Source organism: Mus musculus, chromosome 18, assembly GCF_000001635.26.
Source record: "Mus musculus strain C57BL/6J chromosome 18, GRCm38.p6 C57BL/6J".
In the NCBI taxonomy this organism is placed as follows: domain Eukaryota; kingdom Metazoa; phylum Chordata; class Mammalia; order Rodentia; family Muridae; genus Mus; species Mus musculus.
This window is the reverse complement of record NC_000084.6, coordinates 40779770-40791953: the sequence shown is the minus strand read 5'-3', so window position 1 is coordinate 40791953 and position 12184 is coordinate 40779770. Positions and strand designations below refer to the sequence as shown.

The 12184-nt window shown below is 35.0% G+C and overlaps 1 long non-coding RNA gene across 1 annotated transcript in view; it reads right to left on the bottom strand.

The window, feature by feature from the left end:
* Positions 1-11885, bottom strand: part of Gm41710 — a 31714-nt gene extending 19829 nt beyond the window's left edge. Inside the window, exon 1 of the long non-coding RNA XR_877352.1 lies at positions 11852-11885. This is a non-coding gene — a long non-coding RNA (predicted gene, 41710). The remainder of the gene's footprint in view (positions 1-11851) is intronic.
* Positions 11886-12184: the final 299 nt, after the last annotated feature.

Here is a 12184-nt window from a genome sequence, read left to right as displayed (position 1 = left end):
CCTCTGGTGGGCATTGTTTTGAGAAGTCCTCTTACATGACCATAGGCACATAATTAGCGCTGTATAGTACATAGACTTTGCAGCCCAATTATTTTTTCATTCAACAAACGCATGCATCTCTCATTCGTGTTTTTGCTTGTATCAATACCTAATTTCATTTTTACCATTTTTATTTTTATTAACATTTTGGAGAAGGAATTTTATTTTAAGACGAGAAGCGCGTATATATAAAATAAATTAATAATATAAAAAGAGTTACCTTTCTGTTTGTAAGATACTGATCTAGAGTTTTGTCGCATGTCTTTATTTGGTCTGGGGTCAAAGTAATGCTAGGCTTTTCAAAAATTTAGTTGAGGAAGTAGTCCTTTATATATAGTCGCCAAAAAGAGTGTGTAGAGTTAATATTATCTCTTCCTTAAAATTTTGACAGAATTTAGGAAAACATAAAGAATGTATTGGGAAAGCAATGACATAAGAGAGACAAATAAACAAAGAATTGAACCTGTAGAAATGTACAGTTCTTCATGGAGTTGTTTATTTCTGTTATGTCAATTTTTTGTAACACTTTAAATTGTGAATTCCATGCAGGAATAAGTCCACCCTCCATTTATTCATGTGCTGCCAACAGTAAAGATGTTAATTAAATCGGCTTTCAAAAATTGATCCCAAGGGCTGAGGAGATAACTCAGTAGATTAAACATTCGCCACAGAAATATGAAGACCAGAAATTTGATCTCAAGTATCTTTATAAAAAGCAAGTTGTAGGGGCATTGTGAGAGCCTATAATTCCAACACCTGAAAAGCAGAAACTGGGCATCCAGCGCAAGCTGGTTAGCTATGCAATTAGATTCATGAGCACCAGGTTCAGTGATAAGTTCTGCCTCCATATGAGGTAGAAGATGTTGGTGTAAGACACCCAACATGAACCTAAGGTCTCCAAAGCATTCACACACACACACACACACACACACACACTCACACACACACACACACACACACACACACACACTCACACACACACACACACACCACTCACCCCCCCCCACACACACACACACTCACACACACACACACATGTAAACATGCATGCAAACATGCAAACACACAAAGCACAGTCAAAACTGATTTTAAGTTGTTCAGGTTATGAGAAGTTCCTTATCTGGGAAATGTTACTGTTTGTGTGTTTTAAGAAAATTGTTCATTTCAGCTAACCTGTCTTCTAACATATAATATATACAAGGATGTAATTCATGACATATCTGATAAAGATATTTTATTTAATTGATTTTCTATTCCTGATCAGAAAAACCAAAGTATTCTGGAAGAGCCAACTTGTTCTCAAAAATAGTTTTAAAATGTAGATATTGTAATTTTTTTACCCAATACGTTTTTGTTTAACTTAATAACTTGTGAGATAAGATCTCAATTGTAGCCCAGGTTTGCCTTCATTTTGACATCTTCCAGAGCCAGTGTCTAAAGTGCTAAGATTGCAAGAATGAAATATCAAAACTAATCTTAATCTTTGTTTCTCCCTTCCTTCCTTCCTTCCTTCCTTCCTTCCTTCCTTCCTTCCTTCCTTCCTTCCTTCCTCTCTCTCTCTCTCTCTCTCTCTCTCTCTCTCTCTCTCTCTCTCTCTCTCTCTCTCTTTCTTTCTGTTTTTGGCTCTTTCTTTCTGTCTGTCTGTCTGTCTGTCTGTCTTTGTTTCTTAACTATATGTATATGTATATCTGTATAACATCTGTATAAGTGAATGTGTACATTTGTGTGCAGGGGACTCTAAGACCAGAAAAGGGTTTTGAGTTTCCTTAGAAGTAGAATTATAGGTAATAGTAGCGTGGCAACCTGAGGACTAAACTTAACTCCTTTGTAAGAACAGTATATATCAGAAAACCATTAGTGTGTGTATGTACCATGTATAATTAATAATATATTAATACCAGTATATTAATAATAGAAATTAATTATGTATCAACATATTAATGTTAAACATTATATGAATCTGTATAAATATATATGTACATGCACACATATTTCTGTGTATGGTATTTGAATGAGAATAGCACTATAGACTCATATATGTGGGTCCTTAGTTCCGGATTGATGGAATTACATGAGAAAGATTAGAAAGTTTTGATTCCTTGGAGGATATTCATCACTGAGTTGGAAATTCCAAACATCTCATGTGATTCCCAGGGTTCTCCATCTCAGGGTTGTGGGTCAAGATGTTTACTCTTTGCCATCATGGACTCTGATTCTTTGACAGAATAGTAAAATTAAATGTTCTATTTTATAGATAGCCTTTGCTATAGTGTTTTATCAGAGCAATGGCAAAATAATCTAGAAACTATATAACAACTCAATTTTTAAAAGCCACAAATTTACAGGAGAGCAAAAGGCAATATATGGGAGGACTTGGAAGGAGAAGAGGAAAATAGGAAATGATGAAATTACATCATAAACTCAAATAAGTGAGTAAAATAACAGCATAATATATGGTCTTAACCTCTGCCCTGCCTCTCCAGCCCAGATCATTGACTTTTCATATCTGGGTGATGTAATTGAAGGAATTTGGTTTGAATTTTGTTTTTTGAGATTATGAATGAGATGCATGCATGGTGACATTTGCTGAAGTTTAATTACCGAAGCCTGTGGCAACCTGTCTATAATCTGCTACTAAGGCACTGGTGAACTGTTCTGTAGGTGACTGATACCGTTTTACATTTTCACCACAGGGGTGGGGGTGGGTGGTCTCAGTTTTTAGTCAGTACAGTTCTCAGTGAAGAAGACTTGTCATTGTGTGGTTCAGGCAATTCATCGTTATGCAGGAGTAAGCCCTGGCATTGGTTCGAATTTCCACCATGAGTAACAACACAGAACATTAGCATGTGATCACTTGCAATGTTGTTGTTGTTGTTGTTGTTGTTGTTGTTGTTGTTGCTGTCCTTGTTGTGGTTGTTGTTGTTGTTGCTGCTGCTACTGCTGCTGCTGAAATGTTAAGCTCTTTGTTTTTTTAATTGGCTGATTTTTTTTTTCTGTCCTTTTGTTGGATTCTGGGGGTTTATACTGTATTTAGCTTGGATTCAAGTCTTTGGTTAATACAAATATGTCCTTACAATCTGTAAGACACTTCTCCATTTTTAAATGATATCTTTTACAGATAAAACATTCACATTTGATTAAATCCAGCTTATAATTTCCTTTTTTTTGGTGGATCATGTTTTATCTTTTTTTTTTTTTTTTTTTTTTTTTTTTTTTTCTACATATAATATCTTTTCTCATAACCCTAATCAATGGAGACTTTTCTGTGAATGTGTTTGTGTTTTTTTGTTTTTGTCTTTTGTGTTTTTTTTAAGGGTTTACATCTAGATTATAGTCTCTTTTTTTCTAAAATAAATAAACAAATAAATAAAGTCCAAACCAAAATAGACCATGTCAATGTATACTATTCTGTGGAATTTATTTCGTTCAAAATATTATGCCAATATAATTTAGATCTAATTCCAAACTATCTTCCCCTTTGCAAACAAAAACTCCTGTCCCTTCAAGTAGATTCTCCTAGTAACCCTCTCCCCATCAACACTATAGAGCATTGGCCTGTATTTGTATTATGCATACGAATAAATCAAGATGTTACCCTTTTGTCTCTGGCTTCTTTTATTTAGCAGAATAATACACATGGCAGTATTTTAGTTCCTTACATGCATTAGTACTTATATAACTTTTATATATTATTATTTGTTAATTCATCCTTTGTAAGACATTTGGACTGTTTTGAGCCTCTGATTATAGCAAATATTGCTACTAAAATTAGGCACACATATGTACTTGTTTCAATAGCTATTTTTAAAACTTATTTGGAGTATAAATCTAGGAGTGGAATCACTGAGTCATATAGTAATTACTTTCTAATGTGTTGAGGGAAATGTCAAACAGTTTTACACATTGTCTCTGTCTTTCCATCACTACCGTTGACGCAAAGGTTCTCTGCTTGGCTCTCTGTGCTAAAATTTGCTTTTTTTTTTTTTCGGGTGCTCTACTGATTGGAAGTGACAGTTCACCGTGGTTTTCCATACTTCCCTGATGACTAACAGTTTGAGAATCATTTTTGCTTCTCATGCATCATCTGTATATCTTCTTTGAAGAAATGACTATTGAAATCTATTGGAAATTTAAAGGGGGGAGTAGGATATTTGTTATCTTGTCATAGAGTGACTTTCCTTTTCTTAAAAGAGGCTAGTTCTCTATTTATTATTGAGTCGTTAAAATATTTTATGATGTCTTATGGTCATTAGGCCAGCTACACAGCAAATTTTTAATTATGTATATTTATATTACCTTGGCATTGCTTGATATTTCTTTATTGTAGAAAATTTGTGATGTAGAAAAATTTGATGTTTTCAAGTGTATATATTTTGGTGCATGTTATCTTGATATAGTATCTAAAAATCTATCCATAAATCTGTGGTAAAAGAGATTATTTCCTGTGCTTTGTCTATGACATGATTTTGAGGCTCTAATATTAAGCAACTACCATTTTTAACTAATTTTTCTGTGTGATCTAAAGTAGACATCCAAATTCATCTACTGCATATGAGTATCTATTTCTCCCAACGTTATTTGTTGATCATTTTCCCGTTGGAATTATTTCAACTTCCTTGTCAAAAATCACCTGGTCAGAGATGTAGTGACTTATTTTTTAGTCTTTCGAATGAGTTCCATTAGGAAATGTGCCTAGGCTTGTGTCAGTGACACATACTTTTGATTGTTGCAGCTTTGTAATACTTTCTTTTTAATGAACATTCAGAATACTTGTTATTGTAGCAACATCTTCTAATGGGCATATTGTGTATTTTTATTTACATTTAAATATATCAACTTTCCTATATTGTCCCCACAAGTTGTTTTGCTTCCTCTGGATAGTTCCCTAATAATTTATGCCGTATATATTTGATTCAAGTATACATATATTTTTATGATATCATTGCTCCAAGAAGCTTGTATTCTAATAATAACTTGTTTACATTCTAGTGCCTCAGTGCTGGCTCATGTGAGGTTAAGCAATTCCTGAGAGCACTAACCATAGGGAGTTTCTTCAGTATTTGTGAGCCATACCAGTTTATCTTGTCCTGAATCTATAATCTTGTAGTGATCTTAGAAGAGGATAGAAGGACATCCTGAAATGTCCCAGACTCCTCTATAACAAATGACATGTCTCTTATACAAGAAAAGTATCTATAGGTATTTATGTTTCTACTCACTCTGTCATGCTGACTTACACTCCCCTAAGGACACAAAATAAGTCATAATAAGCAGAACTTTGAGAGAGTGAGTAGACACTCTTAGGACTGGGCAGTTGAAGAAGGAAGTATAAACCCAGAATTGAGAAAATAGCTCTCTACTACTGGCATAGGACTGACAATAATTTAAAAGACTCCGTCACCATGACATAGATGCCCTGATGGTGGCATAAAGCTAACTAATGTTCTCTTTACATTTCAACCACTCTGATACAATGACAGCAGATTAGGCAAAAAGAGCAAAGGAAGAAATGTCCTCTGAGAGTCAGTCAAAAGGAGACCCAAAAGATGAGACAGGTAGCTAAAAATAGGGACAATAAAAGACTCTGGAGGTTCTGATAACTATTGTAATAACAATAGCAAATCAAACAGAGCCGAGCTTTACCAAGACTGATAAAAGACACCCAGTGAAATCTTATTTCTTTCAATACATATTAGAAAATGATCCGAGTTCAACTTTCACAAAAGTATGCCAAGGCAAACAAGAAAACAAAATGAAACGATAAATTCTTCACCTAGGCTCAAGAGACAGTCAATCGAGAGCCAAGCTCAGATATGGTACACATATGAAATTATAGGCAGAAAATCTAAAATGACTATGGTTAACATATTAAAGTATGAAATAGACACAGAAACAGCAGTTAGATAAAATCAGTCGAGAGTTGGAGGGTGTGAGAAGACTCAGAAGAAACTGCTGGGATCAAAAGAAAAAAGGCACAGCAACAGAAATGAAGAAATGTTTTCATCAAAGGGTGCATCAGTCATTTGAGCACATTGGAGAAGTCAGTGAACTTGAAAATATGGAAGATAGGTCAATAGAAACCTTCAAAATTGAAATATGAAAATAATAAAATGATGATTTTGTTTTAAAGAAAAGAAAAACCCAAGACATGTGAGACGATTAAAGAAGGGAGAACAAGAACATATTCATAATAAAGTAACATATTCATGTTAAAGTATGGCCGGGCGTGGCGGCGCACGCCTTTCATCCCAGCACTCGGGAGGCAGAGGCAGGCAGATTTCTGAGTTTGAGGCCAGCCTGGTCTACAGAGTGAGTTCCAGGACAGCCAGGGCTATACAGAGAAACCCTGTCTCAAAAAACCAAAAAAAAAAAAAAAAAAAAAAAAACCAAAAAAGTTAAAGTAATCAAAAACAAACAAAATAACAACAAAAATGCCCTAACAGACAAACAAACAAACAAACAAAAGTCTACAAGTGGAGAGATTAGATACTGGGAGTGATAACTCTGGGAACATTCAAAAATCAGGGACAAAGTGTCCACACTTTGGTCTTCGTTCTTCTTGAATTTCATGCGTTTGGCAAGTTATATCTTATTGGGTATCCTAAGTTTCTGGGCTATTATCCACTTATCAGTGAGTACATATTGTGCGAGTTCCTTTGTGATTGGGTTACTTCACTCAGGATGATACCCTCCAGGTCCATCCATTTGCCTAGGAATTTCATAAATTCATTTTTTTAATAGCTGAGTAGTATTCCATTGTGTAAATGTACCACATTTTCTGTATCCATTCCTCTGTTGAGGGGCATCTGGGTTCTTTCCAGCTTCTGGCTATTATAAACAAGGCTGCTATGAACATAGTGGAGCATGTGTTCTTCTTACCGGTTGGGACATCTTCTGGATATATGCCCAGGAGAGTTATTGCGGGATCCTCCGGTAGTACTATGTCCACTTTTCTGAGGAACCGCCAGACTGATTTCCAGAGTGGTTGTACAAGTTTGCAATCCCACCAACAATGGAGGAGTGTTCCCCTTTCTCCACATCCTCGCCAGCATCTGCTGTCACCTGAGTTTTTGATCTTAGCCATTCTGACTGGAGTGAAGTGGAATCTCAGTGTTGTTTTGATTTGCATTTCCCTGAAATTCAAGAAGAACGAAGACCAAAGTGTGGACACTTTACCCTTTCTTAGAAATGGGAACAAAACACCCATAGAAGGAGTTACAGAGACAAAATTTGGAGCTGTGACGAAAGGATGGACCATCTAGTGACTGCCATATGCTGGGATCCATCCCATAATCAGCTTCCAAATGCTGACACCATTGTATACACTAGCAAGATTTCGCTGAAAGGACCCAGTTATAGCTCTCTCTTGTGAGACTATGCCGGGGCCTAGCAAACACAGAAGTGGATGATCACAGTCAGCTATTGGATGGGTCACACGGCCCCTAATGGAGGAGCTAGAGAAATTACCCAAGGAGCTAAAGGGAACTGCAACCTTATAGGTGGAACAACAATATGAACTAACCAGTACCCGGGAGCTCTTGTCTTTAGTTGCATATGTATCAAAAGATGGCCTAGTCGGCCATCACTGCAAAGAGAGGCCCATTGGACTTGCAAACTTTATATGCCCCAGTACAGGGGAACACCAGGGCCAAAAAGGGGGAGTGGGTGGGTAGGGGATTGGGGGGGTGGGTATGGGGGACTTTGGGATAGCATTGAAAATGTAAATGAGGAAAATACCTAATAAAAAAAACTGAAAAAAAAATTAGGGACAAACATGAACCCCTAGCCCAGAAAGAGAGCACAAACAAAAGAAACCAATTCCCAAGATACACCAGCAAAAATCACCTGGGAATCTCTATTCAGAGAGAAGCAGGCCAACAGCAGAAGAAAACACAAAAGCAAGCAGAGGAGTTGGAGTGTTCCTTATCTACACAACAAGCCACAGAAACATGCAGACAAGAAGAAACAAGGCACTCATAGCCAATTGTTTGCTTTCTCATTTTGGTCATTTGTTCTCTTTCAGTTTTATCAGTGGCTTTGTTGATTTCGTTGGTGAAGTTTGGCTGTCATCAAAACAGGTAGCAAACTATGTCACTTGATCCTGGAAGAGATCGCTGATTTTAAATCTGTAATATTATGAAATAAGTACAACTTTTTATTGACCCTGGAGAAAACTGGATCAGATTAAAGGATAAATATATGCACTGCAGCTTGTTAAAGATTCTGCAAAGAATTCTAGTACAAGATAAGAACAGGTTTTGTCTTCTCCTAGAAATTGTGAGTGTTTGCATGTATGCACTACTCATGCATATTTGGTAATGCCAAATATTGCAAATTCTTTTTAGTAAACTTTCTTCTTCTGAGTAGGATGCTGGTAATGAATAATTTTATTAAAACAACTAAGTAGAAATCGCTTACCTAGTTCTTGTTTTCTGGATAATAACCTTCATCTCTACCTTCATAAGTGGTTAAAAATTTACTAGAACAAAATCGGACAGAATAAACAATGGTGTGCAAATAGCAGATGTTAGTAACATTTGCTTTGATTGATGTTATTAGTTGAAATTTCAAAAACTTTGATACATTTTGTGTGTTTCACAGTTTCATCTAGCAAGGTTCATCCTCTGAACAGAAATAACCCTGTAAGACCTATGTGGGGTCAGACCATACTGTATGTCCTTTCTTTCTTATAGTTATCACTTAACCTCATATACAATGATGTCATTAATAGTCACTCTTGGCTAGACTGTGACCTTTATTAGAACAATAATTGTGTTTATAGCACAATTGTTCCAGTCATATGTATTTCCTAGTGGAGTAGTTTGGATAATGTATATTGAGTGAAAGTCATCTCCTCAGAGCATGACTTGTTTCAGTATACTGAGAATTTGAATCATGGAGCCTTTCTATATGAGCTTGTAATGTACGCTAAAGAAAGTCAATGACAGAACATGAACCTGTTACAGCATTAGAAAGCAAATCATTTATACAAACAGAATGTAAGGAGACATACAATTAGACAAGTAAACAGACTGGACAAGTATAGTCATTGTTCAAATAAAAACAGACAAAGTAGTAGTCAATTTGTTTCAATTAGACTAAAATATAGCAACTTAGTAACAAGACTCTGTATCCTGGGAGAAAAGTGCTGAGCACAGGTCTAGACATGCATCAGACACAGGATGCTGACTGTAATGAGTGTGAACAGAGAACCTGAAAGTCAAAAACAAAGAGGCCAACAGTTCTTTCCAGGAGCCTGAAAAGAATACCGCCACAATCCAAATGAATTTACAAATAGTTGATGAATCTTGAGTGAGAATTTGAAAGGGAGGAAACTTTTCATAGGTGGCATACACAACCACTGTTCTTTCTCAGACATAAATCTAGATTCTCACCTGAATTCAATCTCCAAATCCTTTTCTTCTCTATATGTACCTAGGACTAGTCTTGATAGATAATAAATGTCTTGTTAATTTCAGGGATTATTACTGCACCAATTTTGCCTCTTTTGTTAGTTAAATAATGAATGAGGTAGAGCTATAGTGAGAAGCTTGTCTGTAACTTTGGCACTCTTGACACCTATGTGTTTGTGTGTGTGTGTGTGTGTGTGTGTGTGTGTTTAAACATGCATGTTTTCCTAATGCAAAAGAGATTATTTTTGCATTAAAATTTTTCTAGAAAGATTTTAAGGCCAGCAATCTTTAAAAATCTTAATCTGAATTATTATCAGTCATCATTGTGTGTGTACCATGCATGCAATCATGCATGGAAGTCAGACAGCATCTTCAGGAGTCAGATCTCTTTCTTTCACACTGGAGTCTGTGGATTGAACAGACTGCCAAGCTTTCAAGGCAGGTGTTTTTCCCCACTAAACAATCTCATCTGCCCCTGTTCTTTGATCTTTATGAAATATGATCTTTGTTTAAAAGATATCTTTCAAATAATATGGGTGTATGTATATTGATTTTGAAATATAAGTTACACTATGCCTCTGAAATGCAGTCCAGTAAAAGCCTTCCCCATTTTAGCCATTTACATATAATCAGTAAAATTGTATATTTTACTGTGCCTCACTGGAGAAAACAACAGTATTATGATAAGCCCTATCTTCAAAACATATACCATTTTTATTACTGTTAGATATTTGAAAATCACAAGAGATTCTCATTTTTATTCGAATAATCTAAATAAACCCACTAAGCTATGAAATCAAGTTTTAAATGCTCACCAGAGTGCTCATGATATAAATAAATCTAAATAAAAAATTCTAAGACCTATGTAAAAGAGAAGAGGCTATGGAAATGTTTTAAATTATCAAAAGGTATAGGATATATAAATATTTACACCAGAAATGGAAATATTTCACATAGTGGGCTTAATAACAGATTAAAGCTGGAAATCTTGAAGACTGGTCAATAGAAAGTATTCATGAAATTTAATGGAAGAAGGGAATAAAAGTCAGATATCAGTGGGATAAAATTAATTGAACTAATTAAGTGTGTACATTTAAAGTTCCAGAAGGCAAAACAAAGAGACATGAAAATATGTGTATTCAAAATGGCCAACAGCTATCTAAACTGAATGTGTCTCACATGACAGCAAGTCTATTTCAATATTTTAAAATCAATCAGTACAATTTACCACAGTAAAGAATGAGAAAATAAAATCATGCAATGACTTTATTATGTATAGAACGAGCATCTAAAACACTTAGCTCCTCATAGGGCCTATCCTCAACATAGGAATCAAAACCAACTAAGTCATTGATAAGAAGTGTATTTAAAAACCGTGAATTTATTCATCAGACTTAACAGCAAAATGTTGAATACATTTCTTCTTGGTTCATAAATAAAGCAAGAATGTAAATCATAGACAATATTCTATGAATGGTCTAATTCCTGTATCACGGCTACATGTCCAGGACAGCCAGGACTACACAGAGAAACCCTGTCTCGAAAAGGACCAATAAATAAATAAATAAATAAATAAATAAATAAATAAATAAATAAATAGAATTAAATAAATAAATAAATAGAATGAAGTAAAAATATTGTCCTATTTGAGAATGACTATACTACAGTTAAAAAAGAAATTATATCTATGAGAAGACTTAAACAAACACGTGACTTCAAGAAAGAAGTAAACTAGATGATTAGCATATGATGTCCACATGCTGCTGCATATTATCAAGAAATAATTTCAAATTCTAACTAAAAATATGCCACGTATAGAGAAGTACAAAATTTTAAACAGGTATGGAAGAAATTTAACAAATTCACAAAACACTTGAACATCATTCAAATGTAATTTTAAAAAAAATCAAGAGAAACAACCTTTAGTATATTCATGAATGTCCAGGCATAGTGGAGCACACCTTTAATTCTAGTACTCAGGAGTCAGAAGCCAGGGGATATCCATGAGTTTGAGCCCTTCCTGGTCTACAAATCTAGCTCCAGGACAGCCAGAACTACACAGTGACACCCTGTCTTAAAATCAGCAATCACCAGAAGTCCATCTTTTACCATAGTATAATATATAGGAACTAAGATTTGACCACTAAATCTACTCATTGCTACTAGAATGCCATTGTTGCCCAGTTCTCATTATGGGCAGAACTCAATAATTTCTATATATTTATATAAGTATACTAACACATGTATACACATAACTCTATAATTTTTTCTGGGTCTCTCCATCTGTATTTATGTTAAACTAAACATATGTTAATGCAAATGTCTCAAACTCTAATCCAGGACTATATATTTACTCTGTTTTACCCACAATGTTCTGAGACAATGAATGTATGTCTCACCATCATTCAGGTCCACCTAAGTGTGTCTTTGATTCTAGGAAAAAGAAAAAAACATTTTCAATACTGATAATTGATATTTCTACAACAAATAGCTTTGCTTATGAGACTGCAGTGTTTATACTCATTTTGTTTTCTTTATATCTTTATAATGTCTATTTAGAAATCTGTTCCATGTCAAGACGTCTAAGCGCTGTTTCTTGCCTCTTTGGTCAGGGTATGTCATACTGAGTGGTAGAAGTAGATTCCCTTGTCATGGTTTATAATTCATAGTAAGATTTTTCCCAAGGTCTTTGTTGATTTCCCAAGTTAGCATGTCTACAAGTTTTTTCTCTA